The sequence below is a fragment of the Castor canadensis genome, chromosome 8, assembly GCF_047511655.1.
Source record: "Castor canadensis chromosome 8, mCasCan1.hap1v2, whole genome shotgun sequence".
Taxonomy (NCBI): Eukaryota; Metazoa; Chordata; class Mammalia; order Rodentia; family Castoridae; genus Castor; species Castor canadensis.
The window spans coordinates 84,115,283-84,140,772 of record NC_133393.1 but is presented as its reverse complement, the minus strand read 5'-3'; the positions used below and the strand labels follow the sequence as shown (position 1 = coordinate 84,140,772).

General features: G+C 40.1%; 1 protein-coding gene across 6 annotated transcripts in view; it reads right to left on the bottom strand.

Moving 5' to 3' along the window:
• Pced1b (PC-esterase domain containing 1B) overlaps window positions 1–25,490 on the bottom strand; it is a 140,075-nt gene that overhangs the window by 25,410 nt on the left and 89,175 nt on the right. Inside the window, exon 4 of one of the 6 annotated variants that reach the window (XM_074083231.1) lies at window positions 1,004–1,185. The exons of 3 other annotated variants lie outside the window; for them this stretch is intronic. The gene's annotated coding sequence lies outside the window, so the exon portion shown is untranslated. Of the gene's footprint in view, window positions 1–245; window positions 384–1,003; window positions 1,186–25,490 lie in introns of those variants that run through there. 2 more of the 6 variants (XM_020185009.2, XM_074083233.1) reach the window with 2 other exon arrangements.

Sequence of the window (25,490 nt, the reverse complement as noted above, 5' to 3'; positions counted from 1 at the left end):
TCAAAAGGTTTCTGAAAACACAGCTTTGTGCCTTAATCAGGGAAATTAGCAAATCCAAAGCCCCAGAATCCCAGTCAAGAAGATATCCAGATTCCAGATAACAGCACCAAGTAATCCTGAATGCTCACATTTTAAATAGAGTAACTTGTTTTTTTTTTTTAACAAAATCAATAATAATAATTATTGCTGCCATTCATTCACTGAGAGACTCCTTCACACCCAGGCATCATACACCCACCAGTTACCTTTACAGCCATCTGCAGAGTAGGTATTACTGTCTTCTAGGAAAATGAGAGGAGGGAGAAGCCTTCCCCAGCACTTCAGGCCAATCAACTAGGAAGTAGCAAGGTCCAAATCAACCCACCTCTGCCTGCCCTGTTCTTGGTCCACCCCTTCATACCTCCCTGCCAACTGGATGGGAACTGATGCCACGCCCACAATGGTGACATCTATGGAAATGAAAATATTGCGGCAAAGTCAAGCAGGCTGTTTTGACTTATTACTTGAGGGCAACAGGCTGACGCCGGGTGGACAAGAAGTGGCTGCTTTCGTTTCCGGCGTGTGTGTCTAGGGACAGCAGGCTCAGGAGTCCTTGACAGCTCAGAGAATCAGGGCCCAAGGAAGATCTCTTCTACCTCATTTCTTTAAAGCTTTATTCTGATCGCTTACACTCCTCAAGGGGAGAAAAAAAATCTTCAACAAATCGTGGGGCTACAGAGAGCTGTGTCAGCCCACAAAGTCTGAAGGAGAAACTGTCATTCACATAGCTTGATTAAACCACAGACTGATATTTTAGGAGGAAGTAGGTAAGAAGATCTGCAACCCTGGCCCGTCATCTGCTTAGTTTGTTAAAAAAAAAAAATGAGAGAAGGAGCTTATTATTTCTTGAAATTGAAAAACCCAAATGGAAAAAGCCCCCAGATGTTTTTGTCTGCTTAAGTTCTCAGGGAATCTGACAGGTGGATGCACATTCCTTAGGTGGCAAGGAGGTATGCATACTCACATGTCTGAGTAAGGAAGGTCACCTTATTGTCATGCCCTGTCATCGATGGGTGCAGAGGAGAAGAAAAGAGGAAGGAAGGGAGATCAGTGGGGGCACGCCACACTGTCACCCATGCCAAGAGAAGTAAAAAGTAGGTGGGCTCTCCACTTGGTCACGTGCTCATCAGCTGAGTCATTTTTGTCCTATCAAGAGAGAGACAGCACTTCCGTCAGTGGTGGGGCAGCTGGAGGGCATGGCCCCTGTGGCCTCAGGCTGCTCTGCAGCAGTAGTTGGGGGCTTCCTCTTTTACTTATGGAGCTAGTTAAGTACAATCATGGCTCTTCTCTTGCTGTGCTATGAGCAGAACCCAGCTGTGGGCTCCCCACTTCATCTCACCTAATTCAACAGGCTGTCCAAACCAACACTGACAGGGTCACAGCAATTTGTTTTATGTATTTGGGACAAAGCCTAAATTAATTTAGCCCTTAGTCTGTCACCTTCAGGCCAAAGACCCTGTGTTTCCTAGATGCCTTTGCCTATGGGCTTCATGCAGGTCCTGCAGGGACCACCAGGGTAACTTTAACTTGCTCCTCTCCCAAGAAGACTTTGGAACTCTGTTTGCTAATAGCCACTTGCAACCTGCGTAGTGAGACATTTGAATCTGATGCCAACGCAGGTGACTCCAGCTTTGGCTGTCCATCCAGAGCCAAGCTGCTTCTGGGGAAAGAAGATGCTGGCTAAGCCATCTAGTGATCATTTATGCAGTTTGGGGGTGCTGGGACTGGGGGGCACAGAGTGGAAAACAGAAATAGAGCATCATTGTGACTGTAGTCAGGTTTGTTTCCTCACTTTTCCAACCTACAAGGTTGATCCTGAAAAGCCTTTGAGGTTTGAAGTGATCAATTCAAATAAAAGAGGCTGAAGAAAGTGGAAGAGAACAGAAATTGAGGAGGGAGAAGTAGAATAAAACACAGTAGGACCTGTGCTAAGCACTGCATCCACTGAGGGCTGACCATGGTCCTTCCGCCTTCTTTTTCCTCCCTCCCTTCCTGTCTCCTTTCTTCCCTCCTTCCATTCCTTTTCTCTTTTTCAGAAAACTATCGGCTACATTAACTTATGGTCACAGAATCTACACATAACTTCAGTTAAAAGGGAAATAAAATGACAAGGGAGGTAACTGAGCTAAGGTGTTTCAGCTGTTTTATAGGAAGACTCGCTGAGCAGATGAATATTTATTACTGCATTAGAAAGAGTGTGGTACTTGTCTACAGAAATCATTTTATTTGTAGACAATGAGGTAGTCAAATTTGGAGGAGCAGTTAAGAGCCACCCAGAACCTTCTGATGCATGCCTAGCCTCCTCTGGTCTGTGGGCAGTGGCTAGCTAGGAGCAGCAAGCTACGACTGGGAGTCAATCCAGAGCATTATCACAAGCCAGGAATACAGATGTCTGTGAACCAGATCTGGAAGTGCAAAGTCAAATGGCTGGAGGGACCAGATAAGAGATATCATTTAGGAAATTCCTCTCTCTTTTCTTCTTCTTCTTTTTTTTTTTTTTGGCGGTATTGGGGTTTGACCTCTACTAGGCAGGCACTCCACCACTTGAGACACTCTGCCAGCCCAATTAGGAAAATGAGCAGGATTTCTTCTTTGTCTATTAAACATATTGGTTTCCTCCAAGAATTGTACTTTTTTTTTCTTGAAATTCTTAAACTTGTCATTATGTCTTTTGTTTGGCCACTTTTCACAAATATATGGGGAAAGAGAAATACTTCTACAGTAAGGGAAAAAAAAAGACAAGTAAAAGTATAGTACAGTGGTGAATGAAAACTAACACTCAGCCTTTGTGTTGGAGACAGGAATGGTGAGGACTGTGGCAAACTGGAGAACCCAAGAGCTAGATCAGTGGGCAGGAGTCACTCTGCTCTAGCAGATTAAATTCAGGGGAAATGTGACTTCTATTTTGCTGGATAGTTCAGCTTTTCAAAAGAAAAAGCTGTACGTAAGTCTTTTGAGCTAGAACCTTACCTTTAAACGTGCTCAAAGTATGCATGCACAAAACAAACAAAACAACAAAACCAGCACCACACAAGTAAAACCAAACAGCTTTGCAGGATTGCAGTTCTTGGTTTGCACTTGTGTCTAGACAATAAGGTATCAAAGTTGTCCAACTGAACTGGGACAGTGAGGAGCAGACAGATAAGCTCTGAGGACTTGCAGAAGCTATGAAAATGGTCAGAAACAGAATTCTTAAACCATTCTCACCTCAGGAATAGACTTTTTCTTCTAGCTGGAGTAAAAACAAGTAATGGTTTCCTAGGCAACCTCCAGTCTGGCATAGCCTGGAAACTCACATGCTTTTGCAATGCAGCATCACTTTTTTTTTGGTGGGGGGGGAAGGTGCAGGGGGCAAGGGTACTGTGACTGCTTCTTGCTTGCTAGGTAGGAGCTCTGCCAGGTCCCCAGCTTCAGCATCACTTTTTTTTTTTTTTTTTTGGTGGGACTGGGGTTTGAATTCAGGGCTTCACTATTGCAAAGCAGGCACTCTACCTCTTGAGCCACACCTCCAGTCCATTTTGCTGTGGTTATTTTGGAGATAGGGGTCTCACAAACTATTTGCTTGGGCTGGCTTCAAACCTTAATCTCGATTCAGCCTCCCAACTAGGATACAAGTGTGAGCCACCAGTGCCTGGTCCAGCATCACTTCTTGATGGGCAAGTGTTGGCACAATTTCCCAGTCTTACCAATCTAAGAATAGAAGCTGAGATGGTCTATTAACTCCCTGATGTGGCAAATTTTAACCATTCTATGAAGTACATTCTATTAAGTTCTATTAAGAATTTCTTGGTAAATTCTATTTCTTTATATTTGTTTTTTTATTTATTTTGAGATACTGTGGTTTGAATTCAGAGGCACTGGTTTGAACACCTTGAGCCACTCCACCAGCCCTTTTTTGTAATGAGTTTTTTTAAGGTAGGGTCTTGTGAACTATTTGCCCAGGCAATCCTCCTGATCTCTGCTTCCTGAGTAGCTAGGATTACAGGTGTGAATCACTGGCGCCTGGCTTCATTTCTTTAACTTTTTGTTTTATTTTGTCTTGTTTTCTGAGACAAGGCCTCATTATGTAGCCCAGGCTGGCCTCGAACTTATTTATGATCCTCCTGCCTCAGCCTCCCAAGTGCTGGGATTACAGGTAGGCACCATCAAGGCTTTATTTCTTTCTTTGTAACACAATGAAGTTCTCAAAGTTTGAATGCCTTATAAGCATCTTTTAGGTGTTTATATTTGTGGTGCTTGTTATAAATAGAACTACTTAGGTATTTGTAGCACCAGCATATTGATATGGCAATATTCCTTCAAAATTGGGCAAGTTTAGTGGTGTGCTTTTGCATAGATGCTTAGCTTTCCACATATCACTCCTCGAAGCTTATTTTTATGCTTCCTCAAAAGGTTGAGGCGGGAGGATTGCTTGAACTCAAGGGTTCAGGACCCTGAAATACTGAGACCCTTCTTAAAAACAAAAGCGAAACAAATCAAAACAAAAACGAACAATAACCAAATTTACTTCATCTTTGTTAAGGAGTAATGATAATGAAATATGGCTAGGGCTGTATCAATGACCATACTATCTATAACTTGAAATAAGCCTTCTGTAGGTATCCAGATTGACGTGATGACAGCCGTCTTGGTCAGGACTACCATTGTGCCTGCCAGGTGACACTTGCACACATCCCAAACCCTCTAGGCCAAACAGTCATTAAGATAGTCAGCAGGACGTATTATGCTAGCTACTGATGCCCTGGATTATTCTTAAGTGATGTTACTAGTTTTTGAGAAAAGCTAGGTGCATTCCAATTAGCTGTGACCCATCTTTGTCTACCTGAGCATAGAAACTACTTCTTCCTGCTTTGGGGTAAGGACATCCTCCCATCTTGCTGCCACCAAAACATGCTTCTGTCTTTATTTTCTAGTAAATTTCAAGTTACGCCATCCTGGATCTGCCCTCCTCTTTCTTCAGTCTCTTGGTCCCTTCTGCCTCTGGTGACTGGTTACATGCTAGGACCAGGTTTTCCAAAACACCTTCCATGTAACTTTGAATAAATCTTTATTTTCTTTTATAGAATACTGGGGAAATAGAATTTAAATGAACAATTGTGCCTTTTAAGCCATATAATATGTGTCCTTTATTTTACTCATTGTTTTTCTATATTCTCTTCAATTTGCTGAACTGAGAAGGATCAGAGTTACCAGTCTGGTACAGATAGCAGTGTGATGCCACAAACACATTGTCTTCTGTTACCAGCAAGCAATGGGCAAAGCCTGTCATGGCGTTAGCATTGTAGATAAGATGAAGACATATATGGGTTTGCTAAGAGCACATATAATGTGAGCATAGTCATGTATGTTCATCATAGTCTTCAGCGTTCACTTAGCAAGTATTTATTAGGTAAATGATGAAAACTAGTACAGCACTCGGTTCTATTAGTAGAGAAGTGGGTCTGGACTTATTAAGTAGGGCACTGACAAATAAATAAAAGTTTTTATAGGCAAACATGTGTATACAATTTTTTAAAAAGATAATGGTGGTCTTAGGAAGAATAAATTCCATACTCACCAAATGTGGATATTGCAATATTTTGAATTTGAAATGTCATAGGTGAAACTGTTAAAGCATTATATATGACAATATACCTAAATATACTAATATTCTAATTTAGAAAAGTTTCAGGTTTACAGAAAAATTGAGCAGAAATTAGAGTTGTAATATACCCTTTACCTTCTCTCCTAAAATCCCTCTCCCCAATTCCCCTATTATCAACATTTTTTATTAGTGAGGTATGTTTGTTACAATTGATGAACCAATGTTGATTAACTAAAGTCCATAGTTTATATTAGGAGTCACTCTTTGTGTTATAAAGGTCTATGGGTTTTCACAACTGCATATTCTGTACCTGCCATTACAGTATCATACGGAATAGTTTCATTCCCCTGTGCACTTATTCATCCTATCCTTCCTCTCCCCGAAACCCTGGCAACCATTGCTCTTTTTACTCTCTATAGGTAGACTTTTCTGGAATGCCATACAGCTGGAATCATACAGTAGTACATAGACAGACCAAGACCAGCGATGATTCAGCTTAACAAATGTTCAACTTTATAATGGTACAAAATTGCTACACATTCAGTAGAAACTGTACTTCAAACTTTGAATTTTGCTCTTTCCTGGGGCTAATGTGATATGTGGTACATAACTCTCTCCTGATGCTGGGGAGTAGAAGCAAGTAACAACTTCCAGTCAGGCACATGACTGGAAAAGTGAGTAACCCACAGGAGAGAGTGTAGTGTGTTGCTCAGCTATAGCTGAGCACACCTATAGGTTAGGTGTGTGAGATGCATTTTCAACTTACGATATTTTCAACTTATGATGAGCTCATTGGAACATCACCTTATTGTTAGTTGAAGAGCATAACCTTTTTAGACTGACTTCTTACACTTAGCAAGATGCATGAAAGATGAATCTATGCCTTTTCCCTGCTTGATAAATCATTTTATTTTTATCACAAATGATATTCCATTGCCCATTCATCTTTCAAAGAACATTTCGGTTTTGTGGAAATTATGATAGAACTGCTGTAAACATTCAAATGCAGGATTTTGTGTGGCCATAAGTTTTCACCTTGTCTAGATAAATATCAAACTGTACAATTGCTGAATATACTGTAAGATTATGTTTAACTTTGTAAGAAACTATTAACCTATCTCCTGATGTGGTTGTCCCATTTTGCATTCTCCTTCACAATGAATGAGAGTTTTTATTGCCTGACATTCTCACCAGCATTTGGTGTTTTGGATTTTAACTATTCTGATAGGGGTGTGTTAGTATCTCATTGTTTTAGTTTGCAAATCCTTAAGGACATATAACATTGAGCATCTTTCTATATGCTTAATCACCTTCAGTGAGGTTTCTATTCAGGACTTTAGTTGTTTTTTTTTTTTTTAATTGGGTTTGCTTGCTGTTTTATGTTGGGTGTTAAGACATCTTTATGTATTTTGGGCACAAGTTAGTCTGATATGTACTTTGCAAATACTTTCTCATAGTCTGTGGCTTGTCTTTTTATTCTTTTAGCAGTGTCTTTTGAGAAGCAAATGTTTTTAATATTACTGAAGTCCCACTTATTTTTTTCATGGATTGTGTTTTTAGGGTTGACGCTAACAGGTCATCACCAAAAACCCTGTCACCTAGATTTTCTCCTGTGTTATATTCTATAAGCTTTGTAATTTTACATTTAGGTCTATGATCCACTTTGAGTTATTTTTGTGAAAAGTATAAAACCTGTATTAATTTCATTTTCCTTGTTTTTTATGTGGATATCCAGTTTTTCTAGTGCCATTTGTTGATAAGACTATACTTTTTCCATTAAATTGCCTTAATTATTTTGTTAAAGTCACTTGATTATATTTTTATAGTTTTTTTTTTCTGGGGTATGTATTATGTTTCACTGAATTATTTGTTTATTCTTTCATCAGTGCCACATTGTCTTGATCATTATAGCTCTATGGTTAAGTCTTGTTATCAACTAATGTCAGTCTTCCACTTCTGTTCCTCTTCAGTATTATGTTGGCTATTCTGTGTCTTTTCCCCTTCCTTATAAACTTGAGAATTTGTTGATATCCACAAAATAACTTGCTGGCATTTGGATGTGGATTGCACTGACTCTTTAGATCAAGTTGAAGAGAATTGATTGCATCACAAATTTGAGTCTTTTGATCTGTGAGCATGGATTTCCTCTCTGTTTATTTAGCTCTTTAATTTCTTTCATCAGTTTTGTAGTTTTCCTCATTTAGCTCCTACATGTATTTTGTTAGGTTTATACCTAAATATTTCATTGGCACAAATGTAAATTCTGTTTTTTTATTTCAAATTCCAATTGCTCATTGTGGATAAAAGGTAATTACTTTTGCAAACTAAACTTTGCAACTTTGATGCAATCCATAGCTCCATAGACTTGTTGCTCTTTATTCTTTGGAGTTTTCTACACAGACACTCGTGTCATCTCTGAACAGTCAGTCTTACATCTTCTTTCTCAATTCTCTATACTTGCTCTCTCCCTCTTTGTTTCCTTTTGGTCTGATTAGTATAGAGAAGTCACCCTTACCTTGTTCCTCATCTTTAAGAGACAGCATCTAGTTTCTTACCATTATCTGTGATGTTAGGTGTAGTTATTTTGCAGATATTCTTTATCAAGTTGAGGAAGTTCTCCTCTATTCCTAGTTTGTTGAATCTTCTTTAAGTTATGAATTAGTGTTGAATCTTGTCAGATATTTTTCTTCATGTGTTGATGTGTTCAGATTTGTTTTTTCTTCTTTAGCTTATTGATGTGCTGAATTACATTAGTTGACTTTTGAATCAATTGAATCTGTCTTGTATGTCTAGAATCAAACCCACTTGATCATAGGCTTTGTTTTAGCTATAGCATTTAGACATTTGTCTTAATTATACCATTTTTTAATTATTTATTTTTTATCATATTATTGTAGTACTGGGGATACATTGTACTATGACGTATCATAGTTTAATTCACTCAGTTGTGCCATTTTTATTATAAATGAGGAAAGTGACATTTTTATATAGGATGTTTTATTTCATTTAGAAGCTGCTAATTAATGTATTCTACTGTTTTCCTATTTTAATTTTTTCTAGGCTTATTATATATTAGATATAGTAACCATTTGGCCTGTTTACATGCTGCAAATATTTTTATTCCAACATCTTATTTTCCTTCCAACTTTATGTTTACTACACATAAACTATAGATAAATCCTTTCAGTGTTTTAAAATAGTTTCTTCCTTATGCTAAATAATACCTAATATTTTTGAGTATTTCCTGTGTATCAGGCAATATATATAATGATTGACATGTATTACCTAAATTAAACCTCAAGGCACTTTTATCCCCATTTTATGAGTCAGAAAACAGAGGCACAAATAGACTATCCATTTCAGGTGTACATACCTAGGGTTAGCAGCAGAGCCATAATTTGAAACAGTTACTCTAGTTCCAGAGACTTAGCCTCTAAATTCCACTGCCTCCTGCAAAGTACTCCATTGTGATACGATATTACCTACATACATTTTTTATGCTTTACATATTTTTTAAAAGATATACTCATAAGCAGTCTACTTTCAAATGTTAAGATTTTCTAATTTTATAACATAGAGCTATATTTAATAGTCTTTGAAACGGTAAAAGAATTCATTTATTTTGGAATTGGGTTGATACATTTACCTGATCTTACAGAAAATTGGGCTTATAGAATAGTGAAGGTATGGAAGAATTATAAAAGAGATGAAAACTAAGCAGATTTTAAAAAGGCAATTACAAGTCAAGTATCCCTTGGGATCAGAAGTGTTTAGATTTTGGATTTTTCAAGTTTTGGAATCTTTGCCTGTACGTAATGAGATATCTTAGAGGGACATGACCCAAGTCTAAACATGAAATTCATGTTTCATATACACATCATAGACATAGCTCGAAGGTAATTTTATACAATATTTTAAATAATTTTGTTCATGAAACAAATTTCAAGGTAATTTTCCACTTGTGGCATTATGTGGGCACTTACAAAATTTTGGATTTTTGGGTTTTAGATTAGGGCTGCTCAAATCTGTATTAACTTCAAGAAGCAAATGGTTAAAAACTATCTAATCCTAGTACACACTAGCATTTAGTTTCGATTTCTACCTGTATGGGCATGATAAAAAAACTGACTGGAAAGTGAGGAAGTAGAGAATGGAAGCAGTAGGAACGGGACAGTACTGGTGGGCTCAGATCTGATTTTCTTAGATCATTTTTAAAAACTGTTTTGGTGAGACTGGGGTTTGAATTTAGGGCTTTGGAATTACAAAGCAGGTACTCTACCACTTAAGCCACACCTCCAACCCCATTCTTTGATCTTCTTGACTTGCCTTAATATGTGGTCTTAAACTACACTGGGACTGCCATGAGTAATCTTGTGTGTAGCTGTCACTGCATCCTGTCCCTTACAGGGTCTACAACTTCCTTATAATAACCACTCCTCCTCTACCCTACTAGCATGTTGTGTTTGGGATAGTCAATGTCTCTGTATGACTTTAGAAAGACGATCAGAAGAGGAAGGAGGGCAGTAGATAAATGGAAAAGGAATGAGCTTGCAGCCACCATTAAACGGAAGTGAATTGTAAAAATAATGAATACAGAGAGAAAGTTTGATTTTCTCATGATTATCAGCTTGTCTCCTGGGACACAGCTCTAACTTTTAGAACTATTTCTAGACTATCTGCAAGAGACTGAAACAGGCTCCCCTTCCCCCCAACTGCCTCTTACAAAAACACATTTCTTCATTTCACAAGCTAAATATAGAACACTAATAAATAATTCACAACACTCAGAATGAATACAATAACTTTGAGTGTAATTAGAAAACAGGGTAAATGACCACTGTTGTTTTTTAACACAATTTCGTTTTCTATCTCATTTTGCTACGTGGCATTTTCCTTATCCTCCTTGAAAACTCTGGTCATATACTGCTGCTTTTTCCATATAAGGTCTGTTCTTTAAATAGCTTATGGAACTCCTACAGTGAAGACCTTCTTGGCAGGTCATCTGAGAATATTAACTAGTGTACTTTGTTCTAGTGTTCCCAGAAGAGCAGGAAATCTTAATATTCTGAGAAGTTTCATTGCTGAGTCTAGCACATTGACAAAAATGATTGGTTTCCTTTGTGTTTGCAGTAAGTTGCTGGGGTGTTTATGGTTCTACATTAGCTCCAGTAAAGAGACCTGTCCTTATGAAAGGGTACCTTACTATTTCCTCATTTTATCTAAGATTTATTATAAATTAAATGCATTAACCTTTTGGCCCATCGTACATGTTCCAACATGTTTTCATTCCAACTTCTTATTTTCCTCTTACTTTTAATTAAAAGGAGCATGGAGGGAAGTTACAGGAAGGACACTGGCAGCCAAAGGCAATTGGCCAGGCCTGCAGGGAGGTCTTAACACATCATCACCAAGTGTCCCTTTGGCAGGGCACAGCCAAAGCACACCAAGAGCCTGTGAGGTTTACTCAAAGCCAAGACAGGTAGGCAGAAGACCAGGAACGTAGCTTAGGGAAGGCAAGAGCAAAGTAGGGCCCCAGAATTAGGGGGACTGAGCAATTAATTGGGTTAAAAACAACAGTAACACAGGGGGAAAGGAGCAGTTATCAGAACAAGGGCCAAAATGGCAGACGGCACAGAATAAATGGGTGAAATGCAGTCTTAAAAAGATGCACAGCAAAGAAAGTTAGAATCTTGGAGACTATCCGGGTGTCTCATATGATTTATAGCAATGTGCTGGTCCTCATACTGGAATTTATGTCACAGGATGAAAACATAACTCTAACTTCCTAAAGAGCCATGATTTAAGCTACTCCAGGCCAAGGGTGTGGAAGTATGTCTTTGTCTCTCAAGGAGATCATAAGAAATCCTTGTGCATAAAAGTCATCCATAATTTTCAATCTTTTGTTTTGAGGGTCAGCCAAGATTCCAAACTCCTTACCCATTGTTGCAATCCACATGAAGAAAGGCAGTAATGGGGTGGTGACTGAGGGTTGGGGAGAAAGCAATACGCTGAGCAATGACTGGAGTGAATAGGAAAAATTTTTTAAAAACAAGAAATTAAAAAAAAGAATGACTGGAGTGGAGAAGGGGAGGAAGCAGCAATCACAAGCAGTGAAATACAGAGGTTCTTTGGTTTCTGCCTTGGCTTGGACAACCTAGCAGACAGTGGTGCTAGAAGGAAATGGGGACAGTCTGACGCCTGGAAACAAAATCTGGTTCCTTTGTACTTCCTCTGTGAACGTAAGCCAATTTCGTAACCTCTCTGAGCTTGTACCTGTAAAATTAAGAACAGTTGTACTTTATGAAGTTATGTGAGGACTAAATGAGATACAAATTTGAGAGTTCATACCTTGGCACGTATATTGCGTGTCTACTAATTGTCAAGCCCTAGAGTAAGTGCTAAGAATAACAAAATAAATCAACCACAGCTCCTGAATGTGTCTGACAGCTGGGAAACATATGCAAAACCAACACAATACCACAGAAGAAGAGCTAAAGTATCAGTGTGCATAAGGTGTTAAAGGGGCCCCAAAAATGCAGTCTGCTGGCAAGTGTAGAGATCTACTCATGTAGATGTGGGGGAAGAGGAATGGACAGTGAAGCTGAATATAGTTTCACCAAAATGCCTTTCTCCTGTGAAATTGGATATTCATCTTTCTGAGCCTCAGTATTCTCTGTTAGATATAATGGCAGTCATCTCCTAGAGTGATGGTGGGGGTTAAATGAAATATTGCATGAAAAACACTCAGCACAGTGCCTGGCACACAGCAAGAGCTCCATGAATGTTAAATATTTTTATTGTCATTGTTCCTTTGGAGAACTGTAGGAGCTGTCAGCTCTGCGTGACTCAATGACATATCAAAATCACAGTTAGTAGCAGAGCCTAGACTAGGGTTCAGGTTGCCAATTTTATGCTCCAAAATGAAAGTAGAATTTTATATATTTTTAATCCCCCTTTTTCTTTATTCCTCTTTTTTTTTTTTTTTTGGTGGTACTGGGGTTTGAACTCAAAGTTTTGCACTTGCCAGACAAGCATTCTACCACTTGAGCCACACCTTCAGCCCCCACTTTTACTACTCAAGATTATATTAGATCCTTTTGTGTAAAGTGAAAAACTACACTGAGTTTTTCCAAAGGACAGTTTTGATTGGAATTATTCAACATTTGAATAAGCACATATCTAAAAAGGGTACCCACTTCCATAGAGCTAACCAGCATCTAAGTTGACCTTTGCTTATTGGATAGCTGTTTTTTGTTTTTTGGGTTTTTTTTTTTAGTCTGGATATTTCTCTTATTTCACACCTTAGTTCTCTGCAGCCTATTTAATTGACTTTCACATCAAAGGAAAGTGAAAGCAAAAAGAATAAGTTGTACTTGTAATTAACATACCATTACTGTCTGATGTGGTTTATAAGCTGTTTGCTGGCACAATGGAAAAAAAGCAAAGATTGTGAAGCATTTTTCAGGTAGTTAAAGCAAACCAGTTTCATATGGAATGAGAAAACAATAATTCTACAACAATGAAGAGATATTCTACAGTGGATACAGGGTGGATTGGCTATATCTACAGAAAGTTAAACGTGGTGGTCTCTTGGGTGGAAGTTAATGAGGATGTTGTTAGGCCTCAACTTGACATCACTTATGCCATATTAAATTCTGCTTTCTGCTGGAGTTGTTTGGCTCCATAGAGACTGGCTCCCTGAAGGAAATGTCTTATTTCTTAGCACCTATGCCAGAACACAAGCCTTAGTTCCTTGACTATCCCTAGTAGTGTCCTGTTCTCACCATCAGTCTGTAACTAAAACGTCCTGTTTCCCAGCACCTGTGTGACTACCCTAGCAACGAACAATAGACAAGCCACAATGAAAAAATTCCCTACCCTTTCCCAGGCCCTTCCTCTCCTATAAATTCTCCAGTCTGTAAGCAGCAGTGGGCTCTAGTGTCTGCTGGGGACCCCTCTGCATGTTCCTTCTGAATAAACCTGTGCTGAAGTTGAGCTGTCTGCTTGCCTATCTTTCTGTGTTTTTTCAGTCTAATAGATGTGAGAGAAAGTGGTTCTTTGGTGAGGACTGGGCTAGGTGTTCCACACAGTACTGGAGAAAATGATTTCCGAGTCAGCTCTAAAAAATGGTAATGGACATAGATTGGCAATGAGGAAGTTAGGCAATGGTTTTCATTAGCATCACTAGGTCCTAAAAAAAAAAAAATCCAAATACTTGCGCCTAGGCTCTACCCCTGGAGATTGTGCTTTAGTTCTTAGAGGCAGGGAGCCCAGGTCCCCAACTTTGTGAAAGCTCCCAGCTGATTCAAATGCATAACTCAGGTTGAGAACCACTGTTTTGGACCAAGGATGGTGAATCTTTGCAAGTCCTGTTTGGAGAGAAGCAGACCTGAGGTAAATAGGTCTTCTTCCCGATTCTTATGAAATCATGATCTAGGATCAAAGTAAAGTGAATGCTCTGAGTTTTGAACTTGGTGTTAACATTTGCCTAGGAAAGGTCAAGATGAAGATTTGGGAGAGGAAGTCTTCTGAGATCCATAGAAGAATGCTAATGCTGGGCAACAGAACTAAACAAGAAACCAAGATATTTTCAATAACAATTATATGTCTTTGAGGAGGTAAATTATGGAGGTGTGAAGGTGGTGGAAGATAAAGGAGTGAAATGAATCTGAAAACAGACAGCTTAGGGATTTGGGGTCAGTGGGATTCCCAAAGATGGCAAAGCTGCCTAACTTTCACCTCATCTGCAAATGGGCTGCCTCTGTGCTTGTGGGAAGGGATGAGACAGTCTGCAGACAGCTCAGGGTGCCATGTGGCGTGGCAAGCATTAGCTTATGTTACTCCTGTTACTTGAGAATGATAAAGATTCTGTATGAATGAACCACAAGTATCTTGGACTCAGGATTCGGATGGCTGCATAAGAGGGTTTCTCTCAGACACTAGGGTAGGCATAAAGGGCCCTGTGTTTCCAGTACAAAGAGAATTCAAAGAAACTATGCATCTGTGGGGAGCTGGAAAGAGGAAAAGTCTTGCAGAAGGGGCCTGAGTGAAGGCCAGGAGGCCAAAGGCTGTCAACAAGCACAAGGAGGAAGTAGGTCAGAACAGATGGAACTGGGGTGGGGTCTGTACCTATTTTAGAGACTGAGGCCCAGACACTGGAACCACACTGGGATAGGGTTTCACTTGACCCTTTCTATGAACAAATCAGCACCAAGGAAAAGGACAGGTTAGAACAGACAGCCTCAAAGATCATTGAGTTAAACTAGTATGAATTTATTCATTTTTGCTTTCTGGATGGAAATTTCAACTTAGAATTGCATGAGCAAATGCATGTGAAAGTATTGTCTAAATAGCAAAATACTGCTGGCAGAGTAGCTCACGTGATAGGGTGCCTGCCTAGCAAGTATGAGGCCGAGTTCAAATCCCAGTACCACAAAAAAAAAAAAAAAGGTTATTGAAATAGCAAAATACTGTGTGAATACACTATCATCGTTTTTCTCTATCAGGTTTATACCTAGAGATTTCCTCAAATAATATTGGAGTAGTTTGTGCACCTCAAACAGGTATCAGAGTGCATTGTGTTGAGGTGAATGTGTGGATTGGTGAGAAGGAGAGTGAAGGCACCCAAGCGTGGGCAGGGCTGGAGGAACTAACCCATAAGGTGACTTTGCTGTGGATCCCAGGCCTGGAGCAGTAGAAATTATGCCAAGGGCTTGCCAAACATCCCTGGAGCTTTCTGGTTGTTAGCTTCAAAGATGCACATCTTGATGTAGGGTTAGATGAAATGAAAATGCCTGGCCAGAGAGAAACAAAGCGGATAATTCAAAAGTTTCCCTCTTCATCAATTGTCTGCTGAAATTCAAATGGGAGATGGTGAGACAGCACCACAAAGGGGAGATGGCTTTGCAAATAAGTTTGCAGTGTGTTAGATGTGATGTTAGGGGCTCACAAAGCCATTATGTGGAAATAAATGTGCGTCCAAAGTCACGCATTTATTAAATGGATTTTAAAGAAGAATATTTTCTTCAGGAGAACAATGACTGCTATATTGATGGATTTAAACAAAGTTATGGGCTTTTCTCTAAACAGGCCTGCACCTTTTGGTTGGGCAGATTATTCATGGCACAGGTGAACTGCGAAGTCTGGTGTGGAGCTGCACCTGCCCAGAGGGAGGGGAGGGAATCTATGTGCTAGTTCATACAAAGTCACCCCTCCCGGGGGGGGGGGGGGGGGGGGAGGGTAGTGGTAGCCCTAGCTCTGAAAACATAACTTCTGCTCTTCTACTTAGGTCACTTCTTAGGCTGACTCCCAGACTTTGGGGTAAAACACCAATAAAATGAGCAATCAAGTAGAAGAAAAAGAGAAGATTTAAAAAAAAACAAAACAAAAAACATATAAGATAGAGGAACTGAAAAAGAACAGCAAATGAGACAGACCGCGAAGAATAGAGGAAGTCTTGAAATAAGAGGAGGTGGCCCCCACATATTTCTGGCATTAGGCATTTGGAGAGAAAGTTCACAATGACCTAATCCACAGCAAAAATGAAGACCAGGCAAAACGCAATACTGAGGCATTTTGCAATAAGGGGCAACCCAAGTCTGGCACGTAAAACATTTGTAAAACCAGGGCAGGAAAAAGTCAATGCTACCAGCAACATGTCTGTTTTTAGGGAGAACATGCAAAAGGAGTGTGTGTCTAGTTGTCCTCTGAGTTGCTTTCAACTTCTGTCCACACTCTCTCCTCCCTTTTCCCCCCCAGCACCACAGTGACCCTGGATGGCTATAGCTGATGAGTCACATTTCAACTCAGAAGACCAGGGCTTCTTGCTACATTTGCATCTGCAAGTCATGTTTCTAAGTGTTCAGTGTTCAGGGGCTCATCAGAGAAAGAAGTCCTTAACTCCAAGAAGCAGTTTCATCCTAAAACCACCTAAGAAATGGCTCAGGTTCTCTCCATTTTCCAAGGAGAGCAGAATTTACATATTCCAGAGGGAGATGACAACTTCTAAGCATAGAATTTCATAGAGAGCTCATCTCTTAGCTCCAGGGATATTTCCTGTATGGCTCACAGCACACACCATACTTCATAGAACAGAAAGACCTGTGGCCAACACTCTTCTTGGATTCTCATCCTTGTTGGAGTTAGGGAGAGACATTTTAGATTTCTGTGTGTTCTAGTTGGGGGAATTTATGACATGATATCTTCCCCCTTAGGATTAGTCTTTAATAATTTACTTATTCATTCAGCATTTCATAGACCCCAACTGTGTTCAATACTGGGAACATGAAGATAACTGAAGCATGGTCACTATGCCTACAGTCCTTGGTAAGAGGAGATAGACACGTGCCATGCTGGGGATACGAGTACCCCAAAGGCCCACGTGTTAATGGCTGGTTGCCAGCCTGTCACACTATTAGGAGGATATAGAGCCTTTAAGGGGGGTTGCTCATAGAAGTTTTTAGGTTATCAGCAGCATGCCTTTGAAGGGGATAATTGGACATCAAGCCCTTTCTCTCTCTCTTTGCTTCCTGGCCACTTTGAGGTGAACAGACCTCTTCTGTGATTGGTTTTTTCGAGACAGGGTCTTTAGAGCTATTTGCCTGGGGCTGGCTTTGAAACATGATCCTCCTGATCTCTGCCTCCCAAGTAACTAGGATTACAGGTGTGAGCCACTGGCTCCCAGCTGAACAGACCTCATCTGTCAAGTGCACCCACCATAATACACTGTGCTGCCACAGGGCCAAGCATCCATGCATGGACTGAAAAACCTCTGGAATGTTATGTTATGATAGATGTGTGTCTGGGGAGGAGGGGACACCATGGTGATGTTGGTGTTGCCAGGCAGGGCAAATTGTGGTAATAAAGCCAGCAGCTTTGGTGCAGTCAGGAAGATGCAGGTAGACCAGTTATCCAATTAGAATCCTGTTCTGAGATCATGTGTGATAATGGATAGGTGCAGAAGAAAAAGGTGACAGCAGGGTCTAGGCCAGCATGTAGGAGAAGAATCCCAGTGGGAGCATAATTTTCCTCCAGCTCAAAAAGCCACAGCTTTATTGGGCAGACCATAGACTTGGGTTCAATATGATGAAGCAGTAGTGCCAAGGTATGCCTTTCATGAAGCCAATTTATGTTTACTGGATATGGAATGTCCTTCCCATCACCTGTGTCCCTCAGTTCTGAATTCCTTAACATGTTTAGTCCTCATCTTAGCTGTGAAAAAATACTTTTATTTTGTTTTATTTTTGGTGGTACTGGGGTTTGAAGCAGGGTCATGCCCCAATCCCTTTTTGCTTTAGTCATATTTCAGAAAGTCTTGTGCTTTTTGCCTGGCACATCCTTGGACTTTGAGCCTCCTACTTATTCCTCCTGGGTAGCTGGGATTACAGCTATGAACCACCATGCCTGGCTTGTTTGTTGAGATGGGAGTCTCACTAACTTTTTGCTCAGTCTGGCCTTGAACTTCGATCCTCTCCATCTCTGACTCCCTAGAAGCTGGGATTACAGGCACAAGTCACTGTGCCTGGCCCAAAAAATACATTTAAAAACACTGATTATCTAACGCTGGATTTAACTATTTAAACATTCACTGACTGAAGATTTAAAATATGTCTTATTGTTTACATTGTTGCGTATAGTTAAAACAGCATCTCTGTTTCTCTCTTTTTTTTCTCATACATTCTTTAGAAATTTGGTTAATAATTTCCTCAGAGTAGGGATGGGGCTACTTCATCTGCCTTTTCTTTCTGAAATTTCCAATTTCCTGACACTTTATTTTCATTAACTCTACCATGTGTTTCTTGGTTATAGGTAAAATCCATGGTCTCCCCCTGCAAATCTTACCTCTCAGGCACTCTCAGCGTTTCCATTCCCCACCTTGGAGCCATCTACCTGACTCCTTGACCTAATTTCCTGCTTCTGGACAATGTCAAGACCTGTATGGGTTGAATCTCAAACACTGTCACATAGGTAGCATTTCTACAGTGTAGCCCATGGAGTCTACCTCATGTGTGGCAATCACTGTCCGCTGCCTCCTTGGGAAACACTTTCCCATCTTCTGGTGTGTTCCAGTGCGGGGCAAAGACCCTTAATTGTAACGAAGGTGGTCTCCCACCCCAGGCCCAAGTAGTGAATTAGGGAGAGGTCCACCCAGTCATGAGTATCTCCTCCCCTTGGCCATTGATTGCTGTCAGTTTGGGCATCTGTGTCTCAGCTGGAGGCATCCTAAGAAAAGATCAGATTCTGTGATGAAGAGGCCAAAACCAAGGGAAATCCCAAATAAGCTCTCTAGCTATACTTGTTTTTAGATACTTGCTTTAGTTGACTTTAAAAATCACTAATTCCCACTAGCTTTGCTGTAGACAACACCTCTGGTGTGTTGGTTATGATGATAATGGTTGCCAAGGTTACTCTTCAGGGATTTCAAGGTCATTTTTTGTTGAAATCTTCAACTTCTACCTCAGAGCATGTAAATGCCGCCATTTTCTAAGCATGCATCCCATGAAGAGCCATGATTACACATGTGGACACCACCGATTACCTCACCTCCATTCACCTTTCCTGGTGCCTTAAATTATCCCACTAACTCTTCTTCCTCTTTCTCCTTCTCCTTTTGTTTTTTTGGTAGCACTGGGGTCTGAACTCGGGGCTTCACACTTGCAAAGTAAGCCCTTTACCACTTGAGCTACTTCTCCAGTCTATTGTCCTGTGGTAATTTTTGGAGATGGGGGGTCTTAAAAACTATTTGCCTAGGCAGGCCTCGAACTGCGATCCTCCTGATTTCAGTCTCCCAAGTAGCTAGGATTACAGGCATGAGCCACTGGTGCTCAGCTACCCTGCTTTTTTATTTAATATGTATCCCCAACTCCAATCCTTGGAAGGCAGATTCAGAGCTTGAGGCTTCCATCTCCAGGCTCTGCTGCCTTACAAATAAACTGTTTTTCATTTGCAAAACCTGTTTTGGTGACTAGTGGTCCAGTTACACGATCTGTTAGTTTCCTGGGGCTGCCTTGACCAAGTACAGATTGAATATTCTGTGTCTGAGATGCACAGGACTGGAAGTGTTTGGGATGCTGATTAGCTTTTGGCATATTTGCACATTTAGAGGACTATACCTTAGGGATGAAACCCAAGTTTAATCACCAAAGTCATTTATGTTTCATATACACCTTATACCCATGGCCTGAAGGTAATTTTATGTAATATTTTTAATGTGCCTGCATTTTGACTGTCACATGATTTCAGTTATGGAATTTTCCATCTGTGATGTCACGTCAGTGCTCAAAATGTTTCAAATTTTGGAGTGTTTGGATTTTTATTTTGGGATTAGGGATGCTCAACCTGTTCCACAAACTCTGTGGCTTACAGCACACTTCTGAAGCCCTGAAATTTGAACTAAGGTGTTGGCAGGGCCAAGCTTTTTCTGAAATTTGGAGAGGAAAAATCCATCCTTATCTCTTCCTTGCTCCTGGTGATTGCCAGTGAAAGAGTTTGGAGTCTGCCAGTCAAAATCAGCTACTCTATCATAGGGATTATTTTGAGTTTGAGGCAACTGAGAAAGAACAGATGTAGGATTAGTTCTCTGTCCTCCCCACCACCTACCTGAGAACATGGGCTCCATTGTGAGGGAATCCCCTTCTACCTCTGTACTAGAAAAGTGGTGACAACTGATTACTGGAGACAAGGTGGCATCTGGAGGAAACTATACAAACAAATCCTAGTAATGAACCCTTGTCTACTCTTAGTTCCCTTATAGATTTACCTCCCCACAACTTGCTGAACCTGGAAGCTCAATGTCATCTTCCTTTATCTTGTCACTTCTCTACAAGATTATTCTTTGCTTGATGTCCTGTTGGGTCAAGTGGTAACCACTACTTCAAGTTGTTCATTGCTGAAAAATCCTATGTGATCCCGAAGGACATGTGTTGATAAACTTGCTTCTTTTTCTCAGTCTAATATGCATGGTTCCAGCTGGAGAACCAAAGATAGTGAAGAAAGGATAGTTTTTTTCCTTTCCTACACTAGTACTTGCTTTCCTTGGCTTGAAGCATCATCACTCCAATCCTGCCTCTGTCTTTCATGGTTTCCCTCTCTCGGTTGTGGGTTTTGGTCTTCACATAGCCTTCTCTCTTTGTGTCTGTCTCTGTCTTCTCCTCTCATAAGGGCTTCAGTTCCTGGATTAGGGCCCACTCTAATTCGGTATGACCTCATTTTAACTAATTATATCTGCATAGGCCCTACTTCCAAATAAGGCTACATTCATAGGTACCTGGAGTTAGAACATCAATACCTCATCCATCCACCTCTATCTATGGAGAAGTAAACAATTCAACCCACTTCAAGTCTTTTTTCTCCTTTCCTTTCATCTGCCTGGATGTGCAGCAGCTACCTTGTGATTCTGAGGCTACACTCATGAGAAAGCAAATCTATAAACTGAAGATGCTGGAAAGGAAAGCTGGGGGAAAGGGAGAGGTCTGATAGCATCACTGCCTAGTTAAACTACTGGCAGCAGCCTCCCCTTGATAGCTGAGTAAAATACTCCAAGTTATCAAGCTGCTGCCAGGTTTCCTGTCACTTACAGCCCAAAACATTTTAATGTACACACCAAATCTCCCCTGGTTCATAATAAAATTAGAAAAAAAATAGGTAATATAATTTCCATATATTTAGATTCATTAAATTCCTTTGTTCTGAAATTACATCATTCTCACTATTTTGGTATTAAAATATGTCCTCCCCCTCCTCCTCTTTTCCCTCCCTTCTCCTTCTCTCTTTTTTTTTTTTTTTTTTTTTGAGACAGGTCTACTATGTAGGTCTTAAATTTGTGATCCTCCAACTTTTGCCTTCAGAGCTCCGGAATTACATGCCTCACTAAAATACCCTTTCTTGTATGAAATGATAGTGTTTGCAAATTGTCATTGGTTTTACAGTGTCCTCACTTGTCAAAGAAAGGAAGGAGGGAGGGAGGGAAACAAATCTTAGAAAGTTAGTTTTTCTCTGATTTTTTAAAACTCTTTTTCTTAGCTTTTTGTTGAGAAGAATGCTGGCTGAACCTGCCTTAAAGGCCTAGAGCCTGTGGTGTGCTCAAGCCGCTGGCAAGCAGCTCCCAAGAGCAGATGGATAAATTTTCAGGAAGCCATTTGGCTTCACCTTGGTAGTTTGAAATCTGACATGGTGGGAGTATTTGCATCATGGAAATCAGCACATGTTATAAATCACACTCCACCCCAACCCCCCAGTCTTGAACCTGCCTCTGCATGTATCCAGGAGTAAGCATGCAAGGTATAGCTCACACCACCCAAGCACACTTGAGGCTGCAGTGGATGGCATCTCCTGTAACCCACAGTGAAAAATATCCTCTCATTGCTTGTTCAGTCATCTGATGGCTTGTTTCCGTCACCAAGACATCCACCTCTGCAGGAGCCATGCCTGTCTAAGACACTCACGACATCTCCACCGCCTAGCAAAACACCAGGTGGGTACAGGGGGCCCTGGCTCTCCTAGGAGTCGCTACCAGAGATGCCGTAGCTATGCGAACGCTTAGGAAAGACAAGCTGTGGAGAAATAACACCATTCAAGAGCGAGGGAGGTCTGGCAGATATGTCCCAGTCTTCATGTGTACCTGAGATGGCTGAGCAGGAACGTGAAGTTAACAAAAGCTCCTGGTAATTTCAAGTTGCAAAAAACTACCAGGATGTGGGTTTGAAATCATCCATGGGAGTGTGTTCAGCAAAACTTTGCTTCATTGGGAAATTGATAAGTGTTTTAAAACAAAATGAAATGGTGCTATAGATAACACATTGGAGAAGTATCAGCTAATCCAAGTTAAACGGATTTCTTTATTGCCAAACTTCCCAAAGTCTTTCACTGAGGTTGAGGAGGGTGTGAATCTTTGTTTAGATCATGGAATCCATTTTTGAGGTGCATCATCATAAGTGCTCCACGGAACACATTTTATCTTTATTTATTTATTTATTTTGCGATAAGTAAAGGGTTTGAACTCAGCCCTTTTTTGTGACCACTTTTTTTGAGGTAGGGTCTTTCCAACTATTTGCCCAGGTTGGCTTTGAACCTTGATCCTCCTGATCTCTGCTTCTTGAGTTGGTAGGATTACAGGTGTATTTTATTTTATTTTTATTAGGATATATTTGTTGTACAGGAGGAGTCATTGTGAGAATACATTTTAAAGAACACTAGCACATCATCATTTTAGATTTCTTGAAAGGTTTCTAATAAATTCCTGGAGAGCCTCTTCTATTAGGCATTAAATAAAATATCTCTAGGAATTCCATACCTAGACATCCAGAGATAGACAGTTCAGAAGTTCTCTGTGTGTATCCTGTTAGCACTTCACCTATACAGAATCGATATGACATAAATATTGCCTGATGTTATGGTTTGTATCTAAAGTGACCCAGGAAAGGTTCCTGTGTAAGGACTTGATTCCCAGCTGGGCACTATTGAGGTGATTGGATCACCAGGGCTCTAATTTCATCAATGGGTTAATCTGTTGATGATTTTTTTCATCACTGAATGGACTATTAAGAGGTGGGGCCTGGTTGGAGGAAGTAGGCAACTGGGGGAGGGTGACTTTGAAAGGACTATCTTGCCCTGTCCCTTTCCTTTCTGCCTGTCTGCCATGACACTCAGCCTCATCCCAGGCCTAAAGCAATGGAGCCAGCCATCCATGGACTGAAACCTCTGAAACCATGAGCCAAAATAAATGTTTCTTCCTTTGAGTTGTCTTTCTCAGGTATATTGCTACCACGACAAAAAAACCCTGAGAAATATACTTATTATAATTTCAGAGTTTCTGAACTGTAGTTATTACACCTTCCCCTAATTGGCAAAAGTTCACTCCCTAGTTGGGTAGCTAACACTTCTACAACATTAAATATGTCATTTAATCAAAATGCTAATTTCCTTAATATCATCTATTTTCCAAGTGATATAAAAAGTAAAAATTATCCTTTTAATTATTACCAGAAAGAAAAAGACCTCCCCACGGAACCATTCTAATTTAGCTTTCAAGAAGACCTAAGCCCCATCTGTCTTGGTAAGACACTCCATTTGCCTTTACAACCTGTGGAGTGATGAGTATCAAATCTCCTTTGTGTCCTCTTTTAAAAATTTTTCTTCATTTCTTTTATTTATTTATTTATTTTAACCTCACAGGCAGCTAGATGTTTCTGCTCTAAGGAAGTGTGATACAGGGACTAAGAGCTGGGGCTCTGGAACCAGACTGCATTCAAATTCTATCCCTGTCATTGCTTGCTGTGTGAACTTGGGCAAATTAGTTAACTCGGTTACCCCCAATTGTGCAATGGGAATGAGGGCAGTAGTATCTTTCTCTGAGTTATTCCTGAAGGGAGACAGACCTACAGTGTTGAAACGCCTAAAACTCTAATACAACACTGCATGCTTTGTTATGTTTTGAAGCCTTTCAGGCTTCTTTTTTATCCAACCAAATCAGAATCCCCTGGATGAGAGGATGTGATGGATAATCTTGATCTTCAACTTGATTACAGATTAGTAAAGCACACCTCCAAGAAGGCATTTCCAGAAAGGATTAGCTAAATGGGAAGACCTGTCCTGAATTTGGGTGGTACCATCCCATAGTCTGGGGGCCCAGTCGGAATAAAAGAGACAAAAAGGAGAGAGGTGGAAGCACAGCCATTCTCAATCTCTCTCTCTCTCTCTCTCTCTCTCTCTCTCTCTCTCTCTTTCTCTTTCTCTCTGCCATTATGGACTGAAATTTTTTGAAACCATGAGCCAAAATCTTTCCTTCCTTGAGTTGTTTTTCTCAGGTATTTTGTCACAGCAATAAAAAAAAACTGACAACAAAGAGGACCTTCCAAGCTTTCAGTCATTTCAATTGCTCTTTTCTGAACAGTATTCAAGTTTCCCCGACTCTTCAGCTTAAGAAGTTCTAACTGGGCAGAGTCCTCTGAAAAATGCCTGCTTAGAGAAATAGAACTATTTGTGATTTCAAAATTACATCTGTGTGTCCGTTATCAGTGGGACTGGGCTATTACTAGCAGCCAGTTCTGCAGTGATCTTGTTGGACTCAGTTCTGGTTCTGAATGGGGGAAATTACAGGATGTTTCTTGTGACAGAAGGGTTGTAATGGCTGGTGATGATGTGCCATTCTGTTTTGCACTCACAGAAAACTAAGTTATTTTTTACTTCAAGTACAGGAGACAAGTTGGGCAAAGGGAAAATAAACCTACTGGATTTATACAAATTTAGAGATCTAGTATTCTAATACATTTTTAAAAAATCTCATTGTATTCAATCTACAAATTACAGTTGAAAATACCTTCACTAACCAGAGCCCAAGTCTCTGAAAGCATTATTTAAATAGTTTAGAAATATAAGTGTGATATATATATATATATGTACAAATATAGGCTCACTAACATATATATTATATATATAATATGTATTTGAGAGAGAGAGAGAGGAGGTTGTTTTGGTCTGAATTGTGGTTGAACCTTATGATAGACATTTCATAAAACAAATTACAGTAATGCATGCATTTATACCATTTGGGTACAAACATCTATAATTGATCCTTCTTTTCAAAATTAAAAAATGACAATTATGTCAGGGGCTCTTGTAAACAATGGCAATGCATTTTATATTCTCAGCATGAAGAGAGTCGAACTTACATTCAATTCATGACACTCAAATATTCGAGGTGCTTTCATTATCTTATGTGGATTTTTTTTTTTTTTTACTTTTTGAGATGGTGGCAAGAGCCCTGTGAAATATCTGACTTGTCACTCTGTGGTCTGACAGTGCAGGCCTGATGCTATCTGGCTTCACCAGCCAGTAGAATTTTCTTGGCAACATGCCACCTTCTCAAGTG